Source organism: Aedes aegypti, chromosome 1 (assembly GCF_002204515.2).
Source record: "Aedes aegypti strain LVP_AGWG chromosome 1, AaegL5.0 Primary Assembly, whole genome shotgun sequence".
NCBI lineage: Eukaryota > Metazoa > Arthropoda > Insecta > Diptera > Culicidae > Aedes > Aedes aegypti.
The window spans coordinates 57893819-57909713 of NC_035107.1; the positions used below are offsets into that span (position 1 = coordinate 57893819).

A 15895-nucleotide genomic window follows, 5' to 3' on the forward strand; every position below is an offset into this window, starting at 1 on the left:
TAAGTTCAAAGGTAGTGATTTTTCTCTTGTTTTTGTCAGTTTACTTTAAAAAATGCGTAATAAATTTCATGCTTGTCTTAAGCAAAGTTGTGTGCTTCAAGCTGCTCTACAATTCGTTCTTTGACACCAAACTGCTATCTCTACGCGTTCTCTTGTAATTTTGATTTGAACACGCCACTTTGGGTCATAAATTTTGGTCCGTAAACGCAACAGGGAACAGTTCATTTCACCCCACTGTGTTGCAAAACTTGACGCATTGTTTGCATCCGCGCACAGCACACTTGATCTCAGGTTTAGACAACAACAGCTTGGCGCGTATGATTAAGCACACGCTGCTGTGCGTTCTTTTGCATGCTGTTTGAAACTTAAAATAAATCGTTTTTGTCCGATGGAAATCAAATTTTCAAAATGTTGAAGGAGTGTAGTAAAACATTGATCGGTTTGTTATTTTTCTGTTGATGATTGATCTGAATTGTAAGCAATAATTGTCATTGCTCGTAGAGTTAATGTTTCAAAGTACTGCATAACAGTATTGATGAAACAACATTGAACATACAGATAATGTTTATCTGGTTGATTCATATCAGTTTATTTGAAGGCTCTGTGCAATGTTCCAAAGACTGCAAGGATGCTGCTAAACATTTGGAAGCAGTAACACCCAGACATTTAAAAAAAAAGTGTCTACACCGAGGAATTGTCAAATAAACTCTTCTATGAATTTTTCAGCTCTTCTTTAAGAAATTGTTCATGGTAACACTCACCAAATTTGTAGTGGAATTCGTTTAAAAGTGCTTACTAAATTCATCCTGATATTTACTAAGGTATTCGTGTTGAAATTTATCTAGGGATTACACCAGGAATCTCTCAGGTTCTGTTATAAAAGCAGGATAATCGTCAACAAATTCAAACTGGATTTTCTCCAGATGTTTTTTGAGGAATACATGTAATTTTCAATTCAATTCTTCTCAAATTATCCAACAAATTCTTCATAGAGGTGCTGAAAAATGTTTGAAACAAGAAATCTCATGAGGATATCGATGAATGAGTTGATGCAAAAATTCAATTCCAGGAATCCTTGAAAAAATCTTCAGTAGACTCGATGGAAAAATGTCTGATAATATTCCTTGAAGAACCACTCGAAGTTTGGTTAATTGTGTTTACTTTAAAGATCCATTTCTCCAGAATTGTTGAATTGAGTTTCTCCAGGAATTTTTCTATACATTCTTTCGGAGTTCTTCCAGTTATTCTTCCGAAGTACCTCTGGAGCTCCACCGGTAGATTCTCAACAGTTCTTCCGAAAAAGTCTCCAGAGCTCCACCGAGAATTTGTTCTTCGGCAATTCCTTGGGACTTCATCCGGGTACTCTTAGGGAGTTTCTTCTGGAATTCCTTCGAAGCTCCACTGATTTTTTTTTCAAACGTTGCTTCCTAAATTCCTCTGGAATCCCTCCCACAATTTCTCCGGAGCTCCTCCAGGAACTGTACTGTAGTTCCTTTAGGAATTTACACGCGAATTGCTTCAAGAATCTGGCAGCTTCACCAGAAATTCTACCGCAGTTTCTCCAGGAATCCTGCCGGTTGTTCCTCCGAGAATTTTCCAAGAATATACCCGAGAGTTTTCTTGGAAGGCCTCCGGGAGTTCCTCCAAAAATTTCTTCAGGAGTTCTTCCACAAATTCCTTTGAGAGGTCCTCCAAGAATTTCTGAGGATTCCTTTCCCGGGAATTTCTTCAAAATTTTCATAGGGAGTTCCTTCAAGAATCCCTTGAGACCTCATCCTAAAATTCCTGAGTTCGTAGGAAGCCGCTATGAAGAAAATCCAATGGAATTCCCTGTAGAGCTCTGGAGGAACTCCGGAGGATATGCTGGATGGAATTCAGAAGAATTACTGCAACAATTTTGGAAGAATTTCTTGAGCAACTTCGGAGGAATTACCGTTGAAACTACGAAGGAATTACCGTTGAAGCTACGAAGCAATTCTCGGAGGAACTCTGAAGGAACCCTGGACAAATTCGTACAGAACACTTAAGGAACTCCTTAGCCGAGTGGTTAGAGTCCGCGGCTACAAAGCAAAGCCATGCTGAAGGTGTCTGGGTTCGATTCCCGGTCGGTCCAGGAACTCCGGAAGAATACCATGAGGAACTCTTGAGAAATTCGCGGAGGAACTCTGGGATATTTCACAGAGAAAATCTAGGGGAATTTCCGGAGTAACTCTTGAGGAATTTCTAGCGGAACTCCGGAGGATTTCCGATAAATTACTGCACGAACTCTGGAAAATTCCTGGAGGAATTGCTTGAGGAACTCCGACAAAAATTCCATGAGGAACTCTGAAGAAATTCGTAGCGGACCTCCAAAAGAATTCCTGGAGGAATTGTGGAATATTTTCTAGAGAAACTTCGAAACAAAATCCTGAAGGAACTATTGAGGAAATCCTGGAGGAATCTGGCTGGGTTTGACTGTAACTCTTAATCGTTCTGATTTAACGGCTACGCAGTCTTTCAGAAAATGAAACAAGGTTTATAACTTGTCCTACGTTTCGACCCGGGGTTGGTGTCTTGGAACTTTGGAGATATTTCTGGAGGATCTCCAAAGGAACTCCTTGAAGAACTCCGATGATTTTCTGGAGGAACTCCGAAATAGTTCCTAGATCCATAAAGGGATTCCCGGCGAAAATTTCGAAAGAATTCTTGGAGAAATTTCTAGAGAAACTACGATGGAACTCCTTGAGAAACTCTGAAAGAATTCCTGGAGAAAATCCGAAAGAATTCCTGGAGAAACTTGGAAGCCCGGAGAACTTTGAAAAATTCCCGGTGGAGCTCTGGGGGATTTCCAGAAGGAAGTCTGCAGGAATTCCTGGATGAATGCCCAAAACAGCTCTGAAGGAATTCCTGGAGGAACTCTTAAAAAAATCCTGGAGGAATTCCGGATGAATTGTTGGAGGAACTCCGGACAAATTGCTGAAGGAACTCCAGAAGAACTGCTGAAGATCTGCTGAGGAATTTACGAGAGTAATCTGGAAAAAATCCTGGAAGAATTTCTGAAACTACTATGGAATAACTCTGAAAGGAGCTATGAAGGAAATACAATGGAATTCCCTGTGGAGTTCTGGAGGATAAGCTGGATACAATCCAGAAGAAGTACTGGAAAACTCCGGAGGAATTTCTACAGCAACTCAGAAGGATCTATCGTTAAAGCTACGAAGGAATTCTCGGAGGAACTCTGAAGGAACCCTGGACAAGTTCCTTGAGAATCTCCAAAGCAAATCCCGGAGGAACTACGGAGCAATTCCTGTAGGAATTCGAAGGCGTTCTTATAGAAACTCCGGATGTGTTCTTTAAGGAACTCCGGAGGCGTTTCTAGAGGAATTTTTGGAGAAGCTAAGGAGGAAATTCGGAGGAGTTAGCGTTGGAGCTCCAGAGGAACTTTTCAGGAATAACTGGATGAGGAATAGCTAGAGTACCTCCAAAGGATATAACTTTGGAAGAATTTCCAGTGGAAATCCGGAGAAATTTCCGAGGAGTTGCTGATTGAAATCCAAAGGAATTGCCTGAGGAAATGCGGAATAATTTTTGGAAGGATTTGAAAAAAATCCTGTAGGAACTCCGGAAGAACTTCACGAGGAACTCTTGAGGAATTCCGGGAAGGAAGTCTAGAGGAGTTCCCGAAGAAACTCTTGAGACATTTCCTGAGAAATTCTGCAGAAATCCTCGAATTTTTTGAAGTAGCTTCAGAAGAATTCCTTGTGGAACTCTGGAGCATTTCCAAGGAATTATTTGAGGAACTCTGGATAATTCCTGGAGAAATTCCGAAAAAAGGAGGAACCACGGAAGAAATGCGAAGGAATTCCTTGTAGAGCTTCAAAAGAATTCCCGGAGGAATATTTGGAATTTCTCCAGAGGCATTTCTGAAGGAAATTCCTGAAGGAAATCCTCGGCGAATAATATCTAGAGAAAATTCCCACAGAAATTCCTAGGAGAAATCCCTAGATGAATTTCCTGGAGCAAATCCTTGGAGGAAATTCTGGATGAATTTCTGTAGCTAATCTCCAGAGCTATTAATGGAGGGATTTCGGAGGAATTGATGTAAGAAATCCACGAAGAAAATTATGGACAAAATCTCTGGATGAAATTCCCGGATCAATTCTTGGAGGAAATACTTAGGTCTTAGACGAGTTCTTGGAGGAAATCTCCAAAGGAATTCCTAGGGGAAAACCCCGGCGGAATTTCTGAAGATATCCCTGGAAAGTTTTCTGAAACAAATTCTGAAAGAAATACCCGGAGAAATCCCTGAGGAATTCGTTGAGAAAACCCCGGAGTAATTCTTGGAGGATATCTGATGCAAATCCCAAAAATTTCCTGGAGGAAATCTCCGGAAAAATTCTCTGAAAAATCCCCGATATAATTTCTGGAGAGAGAGAATTCATCCACAGAGGAATTCCTAAAGAAAATCTCCAGAGGAATTCTTGGAAAACATTTCCGGAGGAATTTCTGGAGGAAATCCCAGGAGGAATTTCGGAAGGAAATCCCCGGAGTTGCTACTTGAGGTACCTCTCGTAGCAATTCCTGGAGGTAATCCCCGGAGGAATTCCCAAAACAAATTGCTGGAGAAAATCTCCGGGGGAGTTCTTGGGGGAATCCCCGGAGGAATTCATAGAGCAAATTGCCAAACGAGTTTCTGGAGGAAATCCTCGGCGGAATTGCTATTACAGATCTCCTGGGGATTTCTTGGAGAAAATCTCCGAATGAGTTCTTGAGGGATATCCACGTAAAAATCGTTGAAATTGCCGAAGAAATTCCTGGGTGAAATTTCCGAAGAAATTTTTGTGGGAAATCTCCGGATAAATTCTCTAAAATAATGCCCGAAAGAATTTCTTGACAAAATCTTTTGAAGAAATTCCTTGATAAAATAACCGGAGTTTTTGGTGGAAATCACCGGAGGAATTCTTGAAAAAAATCTCTGGTGCAAATCCTCAGCGAAATTTCTGGAGTAGATCCCGGATAAATTCACTGAAAAAGTCCCCAAAAGAAGCCCCTAAGAAATTCCTGCGAATAGCTGACAGTGTCTTTGCGATATTATAAATCCATTTCTAGATTTATTCTACCTGTTACACATTCACTGCGTTAGCCATTGAATGAGATGTACACTTTAAAAATGGTGACGTACTGCAAATTAACATGATTCGTGTCAAATGTGAAATTGACATGCTTTGCAAAAAAAAAAAATTTTAAAATTTCCCTAAGGATTTTATGATAATAAATGTTTTTAGCATCCATCTTAACATATCTCAAAATTCATCATGGATTTTATGTTCAAAGATACTTCCAGGATATTTTTAAAAAAATTCTTCCAAGAATATTTACAGAAATGTTTTAAAACATTTTGCCAGGAATTTTTCATCATTTTTTTTTAATGATTCGTTCGAAAATAACCTGGAAATTATGTTGAAAGTTTCCTCAGCTCAATGAATTTTTCAAGAATGCCTTAAGAAAGTAGTTCAGAAATAAATCCAGATATTTTCCTAGCAATTCTTGCATGCCTACAACCAGGAATTGTAAATGGATGTAGTGGCATTCATAATGGTGCTCACAAAATACCTTCCATTTTTCTGAAAAAAGGAATTAAGGAACTATAACACAAAAACAAATCAAGCAGTTTAAGAATATTTTTCTGCGACTAATATTTGATTTTGTAGTATATCCCTCATTTTACAATTCCTCGGTGTTAAATGTGCTCCAGGAATTTGTCCGAGGATTTTCTCCAGGAATTTCTTAGGGGCTTTCCAATAGGAATTCTTTTTGGGAGTTTTTCAGTCAATTTATCCGGGATCTGCTCCAGAAATTTCGCTGGGGATTTGCACCATAGATTTTTTCCAAGAATTCCTCCGTTGATTTCCACCAAAAATTCCGGTTAATTTATCCAGGAATTTCTTCAAAAGATTTTGTCAAGAAATTCTTTCGGGCATTTTTTCAGAGAGGTTATCCGGAGATTTCCCACAGAAGTTTCTTTGGAAATTTCACCCAGGAATTTCTTCGGCAATTTCAACGATTCCTACGGGGATATCCCTCAAAAACTCATTCGGAGATTTTCTCCAGGGAATCCCCAGGAGATCTGTAATAGCAATTCCGCCGAGGATTTCCTCCAGAAACTCGTCTGGCAATTTGCTCTATAAATTCCTCCGGGGATTCCCCCAAGAACTCCTCTGGGGATTTTCTCCAGGAATTTCTTCAGCAATTTGTTTTTGGAATTCCTCCAGGGATTACCTCTAGGAATTGCTACGAGAGGTACCTCAAGTAGCACCTCCGGGGATTTCCTCCCGAAATTCCTCCTGGGATTTTCTCTCGAAATTCCTCCTGGGATTTCCTCCAGAAATTCCTCCGGAAATGTTTTCCAAGAATTCCTCCGGAGATTGTCTTTAGGAATTCCTCTGTGGATGAATTCTCACTCTTCAGAAGTTATATCGGCGATTTTTCTGAGAATTTTTCCGGAGATTTCCTCCAGGAAATGTTTGGGATTTGCATCAGATATCCTCCAAGAATTACTCCGGGATTTTCTCAACGAATTCCTCAGGGAATTCCCAATAGCGATTTCTCCGGGTATTTCTTTCAGAATTTGTTTCAGAAAACTTTCCAGGGATATCTTCAGAAATTCCGCCGGGGTTTTCCCTAGGAATTCCTTCGGAGATTTCCTCCAAGAACTCGTCTAAGACCTAAGTATTTCCTCCAAGAATTGATCCGGGAATTTCATCCAGAGATTTTGTTGGTTGGTAAATGGCTGGGCATGGCGTACCATTGGTACCTCGCGTACCTGAAGGAATAAAATAGACCCCTTTGTGCGGTCCTTAGCCTCTTGCCCAGCAACTCCTATCCCTACCTCCTCGCGGTACTGGCCGGGGTACGAGTAACCTTAGGGAAGATCGGGTAACCAACCCCCGGTGGGAACTTTGGTCGTATGCTGACAGGGAAGGGGGGGTTTGCTTTTGCTTTTGCTTCTGCAAACCTTGAGCGTCTGTACTCCATGTTAGGAGCGGCTCACAACAGCGTCTGTTCCCCATGTCAGGGGCGGCTGATCATCGTCCGAGTGCCAGAGAAGGACTCTAAGCTAAACTGCGCACTATGGTCCTCCGAACATTTAGGGGGAATGGTCCTCCGGAAATCTAGGGGGTTGGTGTCAGGCCCTGCAAGCCAACCGTAAAAAAATCAAGCAACGAATAATCAACGAGAGAATACGAACCGGGACAATCGGCGAAGACCACAGCGACGTAAAGGGACTAGCGATTGGAAGCTCGGTACGTGGAACTGTAAATCTCTCAACTTCATCGGGAGCACACGCATACTCGCCGACGTGCTGAAGGACCGTGGATTCGGCATCGTAGCGTTGCAGGAAGTGTGTTGGAAGGGATCAATGGTGCGAACGTTTAGAGGTAACCATACCATCTACCAGAGCTGCGGCAATACACATGAGCTGGGAACAGCTTTTATAGTGATGGGTGATATGCAGAGGCGCGTGATCGGGTGGTGGCCGATCAATGAGAGAATGTGCAAGTTGAGGATCAAAGGCCGGTTCTTCAACTTCAGCATAATAAACGTGCACAGCCCTCACTCCGGAAGCACTGATGATGATAAAGACGCTTTTTACGCGCAGCTTGAACGCGAGTACGACAGTTGCCCAAGCCACGACGTCAAAATCATCATAGGAGATCTAAACGCTCAGGTTGGCCAGGAGGAGGAATTCAGACCGACGATTGGAAAGTTCAGCGCCCACAGGCTGACGAACGAGAACGGCCTACGACTAATTGATTTTGCCGCCTCCAAGAATATGGCCATTCGTAGCACCTACTTCCAGCACAGCCTTCCGTACCGATACACCTGGAGATCACCACAGCAGACAGAATCGCAAATCGACCACGTTCTGATTGATGGTCGGCACTTCTCCGACATAATCGACGTCAGGACCTATCGTGGCGCTAACATCGACTCTGACCACTATCTGGTGATGGTCAAACTGCGCCCAAAATTCTCCGTCGTTAACAACGTACGGTACCGACGGCCGCCCCGGTATGACCTAGAGCGGCTCAAGCAACCGGATGTCGCAGCGGCATACGCGCAGCAACTCGAGGCTGCATTACCGGATGAGGGTGAGCTGGACGAAGCCCCTCTTGAGGACTGCTGGAGAACAGTTAAAGCAGCCATCAACGATGCAGCTGAGAGCAACGTCGGGTACGTGGGACGGAGTCGACGGAACGATTGGTTCGACGAGGAGTGCCAGGAGGTTTTGAAGGAGAAGTATGCAGCGCGGGCGGTCATGCTGCAGCAAGGGATCCGGCAGAACGTGGAACGCTATAAACAGAAACGGCAACAGCAGACCCGCCTCTTTCGGGAGAAAAAACGCCGCCTGGAGGAGACGGAGTGCGAGGAGATGGAACAGCTGTGCCGGTCTCAGGAAACGCGTAGGTTCTATCAGAAGCTCAACGCATTCCGCAACGGCTTCGTGCCGCGAGCCGAGATGTGCAGGGATAAGGATGGGAGCATTCTGACGGACGAGCGTGAGGTGATCGAAAGGTGGAAGCAGCACTTCGACGAGCACCTGAATGGTGCTGAGAGCACAGGCAATGAAGGACGGGACAACGGAGGAAATGCCTTCGTCAGTACTGCGGAAGATGGAAACCAACCAGCCCCCACTTTGAGGGAGGTTAAGGATGCCATTCACCAGCTCAAGAACAATAAAGCTGCTGGTAAGGATGGTATCGGAGCTGAACTCATAAAGATGGGTCCGGAAAGGCTGGCCATTTGTCTGCACCGGCTGATAGGCACAATCTGGGAAACAGAACAGCTACCGGAGGAGTGGAAGGAAGGGGTAATCTGCCCAATCTACAAGAAAGGCGACAAGTTAGACTGTGAGAACTTTCGAGCGATCACCATTCTAAATGCGGCCTACAAAGTATTATCCCAGATCATCTTCCGTCGTTTGTCACCCGTAGTAAACGAGTTCGTGGGAAGTTATCAAGCCGGCTTCGTTGACGGCCGATCGACAACGGACCAGATCTTTACTGTACGGCAAATCCTCCAAAAATGTCGTGAATACCAGGTCCCAACGCATCACCTTTTCACCGATTTCAAGGCGGCATACGACAGTATCGATCGCGTAGAGCTATGGAAAATCATGGACGAGAACAGCTTTCCCGGGAAGCTCACGAGACTGATAAGAGCGACGATGGAAGGTGTGCAAAATTGTGTGAAGGTTTCAGGCGAACACTCCAGTTCGTTTGGATCCCACCGGGGACTACGACAAGGTGATGGACTTTCGTGCCTGTTGTTCAATATTGCGCTAGAAGGTGTTATGCGGAGAGCCGAGCTTAACAGCCGGGGTACGATTTTTACGAGATCCAGTCAATTTGTTTGCTTCGCGGATGATATGGACATCGTCGGCCGAACATTTGAAAAGGTGGCAGACCTGTACACCCGCCTGAAACGCGAGGCAGCAAAAGTTGGACTGGTGGTGAATGCGGCCAAGACAAAGTACATGCTAGCTGGTGGGGCCGAGCGCGACAGGGCTCGCCTAGGTAGCAGTGTTACGATAGACGGGGATACGTTTGAGGTGGTCGACGAGTTCGTCTACCTTGGATCCTTGATGACGGCTGACAATAACGTTAGCCGTGAAATACGAAGGCGCATCATCAGTGGAAGTCGGGCCTACTATGGCCTCCAGAAGAAGCTGCGGTCAAAAAAGATTCACGCCCGCACCAAATGTACCATGTACAAAACGCTCATAAGGCCGGTAGTCCTCTACGGGCATGAAACGTGGACGATGCTCGAGGAGGACCTGCAAGCACTTGGAGTCTTCGAACGTCGGGTGCTTAGGACGATCTTCGGCGATGTGCAGGAGAACGGTGTGTGGCGGCGAAGGATGAACCACGAGCTCGCCCAACTCTTCGGCGAACCCAGTATCCAGAAGGTGGCCAAAGCTGGAAGGATACGATGGGCAGGGCATGTTGCAAGAATGCCGGACAGCAACCCTGCAAAGATGGTGTTCGCTTCGGATCCGGTTGGTACAAGAAGGCGTGGAGCGCAGCGAGCTAGGTGGGCGGATCAAGTGCGTATCGATTTGGCGAGCGTGGGGCAGAACCGAGGATGGAGAGATGCGGCCACGAACCGAGTATTGTGGCGTGAAATTGTTGATTCAGTGTTATCTGTGTAGATGTTAACCAAATAAATGAATTTTGTTCATAATTTTCTTCGGGGATTTCTTACATCAATTCCTCCGAAATCCCTCCATTAATAGCTCTGGAGATTAGCTACAGAAATTCATCCAGAATTTCCTCCAAGGATTTGCTCCAGGAAATTCATCTAGGGATTTCTCCTAGGAATTTCTGTGGGAATTTTCTCTAGATATTCCTCGCCGAGGATTTCCTTAAGGAATTTCCTTCAGAAATGCCTCTGGAGAAATTCCAAATATTTCTCCGGGAATTCTTTTGAAGCTCTACAAGGAATTCCTTCGCATTTCTTCCGTGGTTCCTCCTTTTTTCGGAATTTCTCCAGGAATTATCCAGAGTTCCTCAAATAATTCCTTGGAAATGCTCCAGAGTTCCACAAGGAATTCTTCTGAAGCAACTTCAAAAAATTCCCTAAATTCCCTTCGAGGATTTCTGCAGAATTTCTCAGGAAATGTCTCAAGAGTTTCTTCGGGAACTCCTCTAGACTTCCTTCCCGGAATTCCTCAAGAGTTCCTCGTGAAGTTCTTCCGGAGTTCCTCCAGGATTTTTTTCAAATCCTTCCAAAAATTATTCCGCATTTCCTCAGGCAATTCATCTGGATTTCAATCAGCAACTTCTCGGAAAATTCTCCACTGGAAATTCTTCCAAAGTTATTTCAGAAAATCCTTTGGAGGTACTCAAGCTATTCCTCATCCAGTTATTCCTGAAAAGTTCCTCTGGAGCTCCAACGCTAACTTTCCCGAATTTCCTCCTTAGTTTCTCCAGAAATTCCTCTAGAAACGCCTCCGCAGTTCCTCAAGAAACACATCCGGAGTTTCTATAAGAACGCCTTCGAATTCCTACTGGAATTGCTCCGTAGTTCCTCCGGGATTTGCTTTGGAGATTCTCTAGGAAGTTTTCCAGGGTTCCTTCAGAGTTCCTCCGAGAATTCCTTCGTAGCTTTAACGATAATTCCTTCTGAGTTGCTATAGAAATTCCTCCGGAGTTTTTCCAGTACTTCTTCTGGATTGTATCCAGCTTATCCTCCAGAGCTCCACAGGGAATTCCATTGGATTTCCTTCATAGCTCCTTTTGGAGTTATTCCGTAGTATTTTCAGAAATTCTTCCAGGATTTTTTCCAGATTGCCCTCGTAAATTCCTCAGCAGATCTCCAGCAGTTCTTCTGGAGTTCCTTCAGCAATTTGTCCGGAGTTCCTCCAGCAATTCATCCGGAACTCCTCCAGGATTTTTAAAGAGTTCCTCCAGGAATTCCTTCAAAGCTGTTTTGGGCATTCCTCCAGGAATTCCTACAGACTTCCTTCTGGAAATCCTGCAGAGCTCCACCGGGAATTTTTCAAAGTTCTCCGGGCTTCCAAGTTTCTCCAAGAATTCTTTCGGATTTTCTCCAGGAATTCTTTCAGAGTTTCTCAAGGAGTTCCATCGTAGTTTCTCTAAAAATTTCTCCAAAAATTCTTTCAAAATTTTTGCCGGGAATCCCTTTATGGATCTAGGAATTCTTTCGGAGTTCCTCCAGAAAATCCTCGGAGTTCTTCAAGGAGTTCCTTTGGAGATCCTCCAGAAATTTCTCCAAAGTTTCAAGACACCAACCCCGGGTCAAAACGTAGGGCAAGTTATAAACCTCGTTTCATTTTCTGAAAGACTGCGTAGCCGTTAAATCAGAACTATTAAGAGTTACAGTCAAACCCCGCCAGATTCCTCCATAGTTCCTTCAGAAATTTTTTTTCGAAGTTTCTCTAGAAAATGTTCCGCAGTTCCCCCGGCAAATCTTTCGGTGTTCCTCCAGGAATTTTTTTGGAGGTAGACTACGAATTTTTTCAGGTATCCTCATGCAATTTTTGTCGGAGTTCCTCAAGCAATTCCTTCAGATTTGCTCCGGAAATTCCTTTGGATTCCAGCAGGTATTTCTTCGGATTACCGCCAATGTTCGGAGTTTTTCCAGGAATTTTCCAGAGTTCGTGCAGTAATTTATCGGAAATCCTCCGGAGTTCCGCTAGGAATTCCTCAAGAGTTACTCCGGAATTTCCCCTAGATTTTCTCTGTGAAATATCCCAGAGTTCCTCCGCGAATTTCTCAAGAGTTCCTCATGGTATTCTTCCGGAGTTCCTGGACCGACCGGGAATCGAACCCAGACACCTTCAGCATGGCTTTGCTTTGTAGCCGCGGACTCTAACCACTCGGCTAAGGAGTTCCTTAAGTGTTCTGTACGAATTTGTCCAGGGTTCCTTCAGAGTTCCTCCGAGAATTGCTTCGTAGCTTCAACGGTAATTCCTTCGTAGTTTCAACGGTAATTCCTCCGAAGTTGCTCAAGAAATTCTTCCAAAATTGTTGCAGTAATTCTTCTGAATTCCATCCAGCATATCCTCCGGAGTTCCTCCAGAGCTCTACAGGGAATTCCATTGGATTTTCTTCATAGCGGCTTCCTACGAACTCAGGAATTTTAGGATGAGGTCTCAAGGGATTCTTGAAGGAACTCCCTATGAAAATTTTGAAGAAATTCCCGGGAAAGGAATCCTCAGAAATTCTTGGAGGACCTCTCAAAGGAATTTGTGGAAGAACTCCTGAAGAAATTTTTGGAGGAACTCCCGGAGGCCTTCCAAGAAAACTCTCGGGTATATTCTTGGAAAATTCTCGGAGGAACAACCGGCAGGATTCCTGGAGAAACTGCGGTAGAATTTCTGGTGAAGCTGCCAGATTCTTGAAGCAATTCGCGTGTAAATTCCTAAAGGAACTACAGTACAGTTCCTGGAGGAGCTCCGGAGAAATTGTGGGAGGGATTCCAGAGGAATTTAGGAAGCAACGTTTGAAAAAAAAATCAGTGGAGCTTCGAAGGAATTCCAGAAGAAACTCCCTAAGAGTACCCGGATGAAGTCCCAAGGAATTGCCGAAGAACAAATTCTCGGTGGAGCTCTGGAGACTTTTTCGGAAGAACTGTTGAGAATCTACCGGTGGAGCTCCAGAGGTACTTCGGAAGAATAACTGGAAGAACTCCGAAAGAATGTATAGAAAAAATCCTGGAGAAACTCAATTCAACAATTCTGGAGAAATGGATCTTTAAAGTAAACACAATTAACCAAACTTCGAGTGGTTCTTCAAGGAATATTATCAGACATTTTTCCATCGAGTCTACTGAAGATTTTTTCAAGGATTCCTGGAATTGAATTTTTGCATCAACTCATTCATCGATATCCTCATGAGATTTCTTGTTTCAAACATTTTTCAGCACCTCTATGAAGAATTTGTTGGATAATTTGAGAAGAATTGAATTGAAAATTACATGTATTCCTCAAAAAACATCTGGAGAAAATCCAGTTTGAATTTGTTGACGATTATCCTGCTTTTATAACAGAACCTGAGAGATTCCTGGTGTAATCCCTAGATAAATTTCAACACGAATACCTTAGTAAATATCAGGATGAATTTAGTAAGCACTTTTAAACGAATTCCACTACAAATTTGGTGAGTGTTACCATGAACAATTTCTTAAAGAAGAGCTGAAAAATTCATAGAAGAGTTTATTTGACAATTCCTCGGTGTAGACACTTTTTTTTTAAATGTCTGGGTGTTACTGCTTCCAAATGTTTAGCAGCATCCTTGCAGTCTTTGGAACATTGCACAGAGCCTTCAAATAAACTGATATGAATCAACCAGATAAACATTATCTGTATGTTCAATGTTGTTTCATCAATACTGTTATGCAGTACTTTGAAACATTAACTCTACGAGCAATGACAATTATTGCTTACAATTCAGATCAATCATCAACAGAAAAATAACAAACCGATCAATGTTTTACTACACTCCTTCAACATTTTGAAAATTTGATTTCCATCGGACAAAAACGATTTATTTTAAGTTTCAAACAGCATGCAAAAGAACGCACAGCAGCGTGTGCTTAATCATACGCGCCAAGCTGTTGTTGTCTAAACCTGAGATCAAGTGTGCTGTGCGCGGATGCAAACAATGCGTCAAGTTTTGCAACACAGTGGGGTGAAATGAACTGTTCCCTGTTGCGTTTACGGACCAAAATTTATGACCCAAAGTGGCGTGTTCAAATCAAAATTACAAGAGAACGCGTAGAGATAGCAGTTTGGTGTCAAAGAACGAATTGTAGAGCAGCTTGAAGCACACAACTTTGCTTAAGACAAGCATGAAATTTATTACGCATTTTTTAAAGTAAACTGACAAAAACAAGAGAAAAATCACTACCTTTGAACTTATTTGCTCTTAAAAATGAATTTATTTGCAAAACCCATTAGATGTAAAGTTGTTAGTAGATTGGAAATTTAATTAGCTTTCAAATGGAAGTAAGAGAATTGAGATGCGTTGAACTATTCCAAAGTTATAACCACTTAAAGGCAAACATATCCTAAAACATTGAATGTTTAATAACTCGGTAACAGTTAAGAATTGAACATATCCGTAGAACGATTTTTTTCATCTAACATGGTCCTCTATCACCCCTTAAAATGTCTGCACTCACGAACCTAACACCCTGTATATATATATATATATATATATATATATATATATATATATATATATATATATATATATATATATATATATATATATATATATATATATATATATATATATATATATATATATATATATATATATATATATATATATATATATATATATATATATATATATATATATATATATATATATATATATATATATATATATATATATATATATATATATATATATATATATATATATATATATATATATATATATATATATATATATATATATATATATATATATATATATATATATATATATATATATATATATATATATATATATATATATATATATATATATATATATATATATATATATATATATATATATATATATATATATATATATATATATATATATATATATATATATATATATATACATACATTACTTTTTAAGACACTACACGTTAATGCTTCCAGTGGGCTATTTGCCCTTTGAAGGAAGCACCACACTAGACAACGGACTAGCATGCAACGCCCAGTGGCACAGTCAAAAAACATTCCTCTCGAAAAGTTTTCGGTCTGAGGCGGGAATCGAACCCACACTTCTTAGCACGATGCGGCTAAATGCCTCGGTGACACTAACCGCACGGCTATGAAGCCCACATATATATATATATATATATATATATATATATATATATATATATATATATATATATATATATATATATATATATATATATATATATATATATATATATATATATATATACAGGTCGGACTCGATTATCCGGAGTAAAGATTTTTTTTTCATTCCGGTTAATCGAATCACTAAGAAAAAAAAATGAAATCTTCCATAAAAGAACTTCAATATTATCTTTTTTCGTTGTTTTATTTATATAATGCGGTGGCTTAGCCAGATTTTTTTTCTGGGAACAGTAGGGGTCCCCACAAGAAAACAATTTTTGTCCATCATACACAAAAATCCACATTTTCATAATCGAGTCTAAAATTCCGGATAATCGAATCCCGGATAATCGAGTCTCCGGATAATCGAGTCCGACCTGTATATATATATATATATATATCAATGACAGGGTGGTGAACTAGAAAGAGCGATAAGCAATCGAAAGAAGGAGATCATTACTAATTTTCGAATGAACACATCTAGCGTATAATGCATACATCGGTTAAACTGAAAAAAGC

The 15895-nt window shown here is 41.5% G+C and overlaps 1 protein-coding gene across 2 annotated transcripts in view; it reads right to left on the reverse strand.

The window, feature by feature from the left end:
• LOC110681295 overlaps positions 1-15895 on the reverse strand; it is a 532644-nt gene that overhangs the window by 227884 nt on the left and 288865 nt on the right. The window lies entirely within an intron of this gene.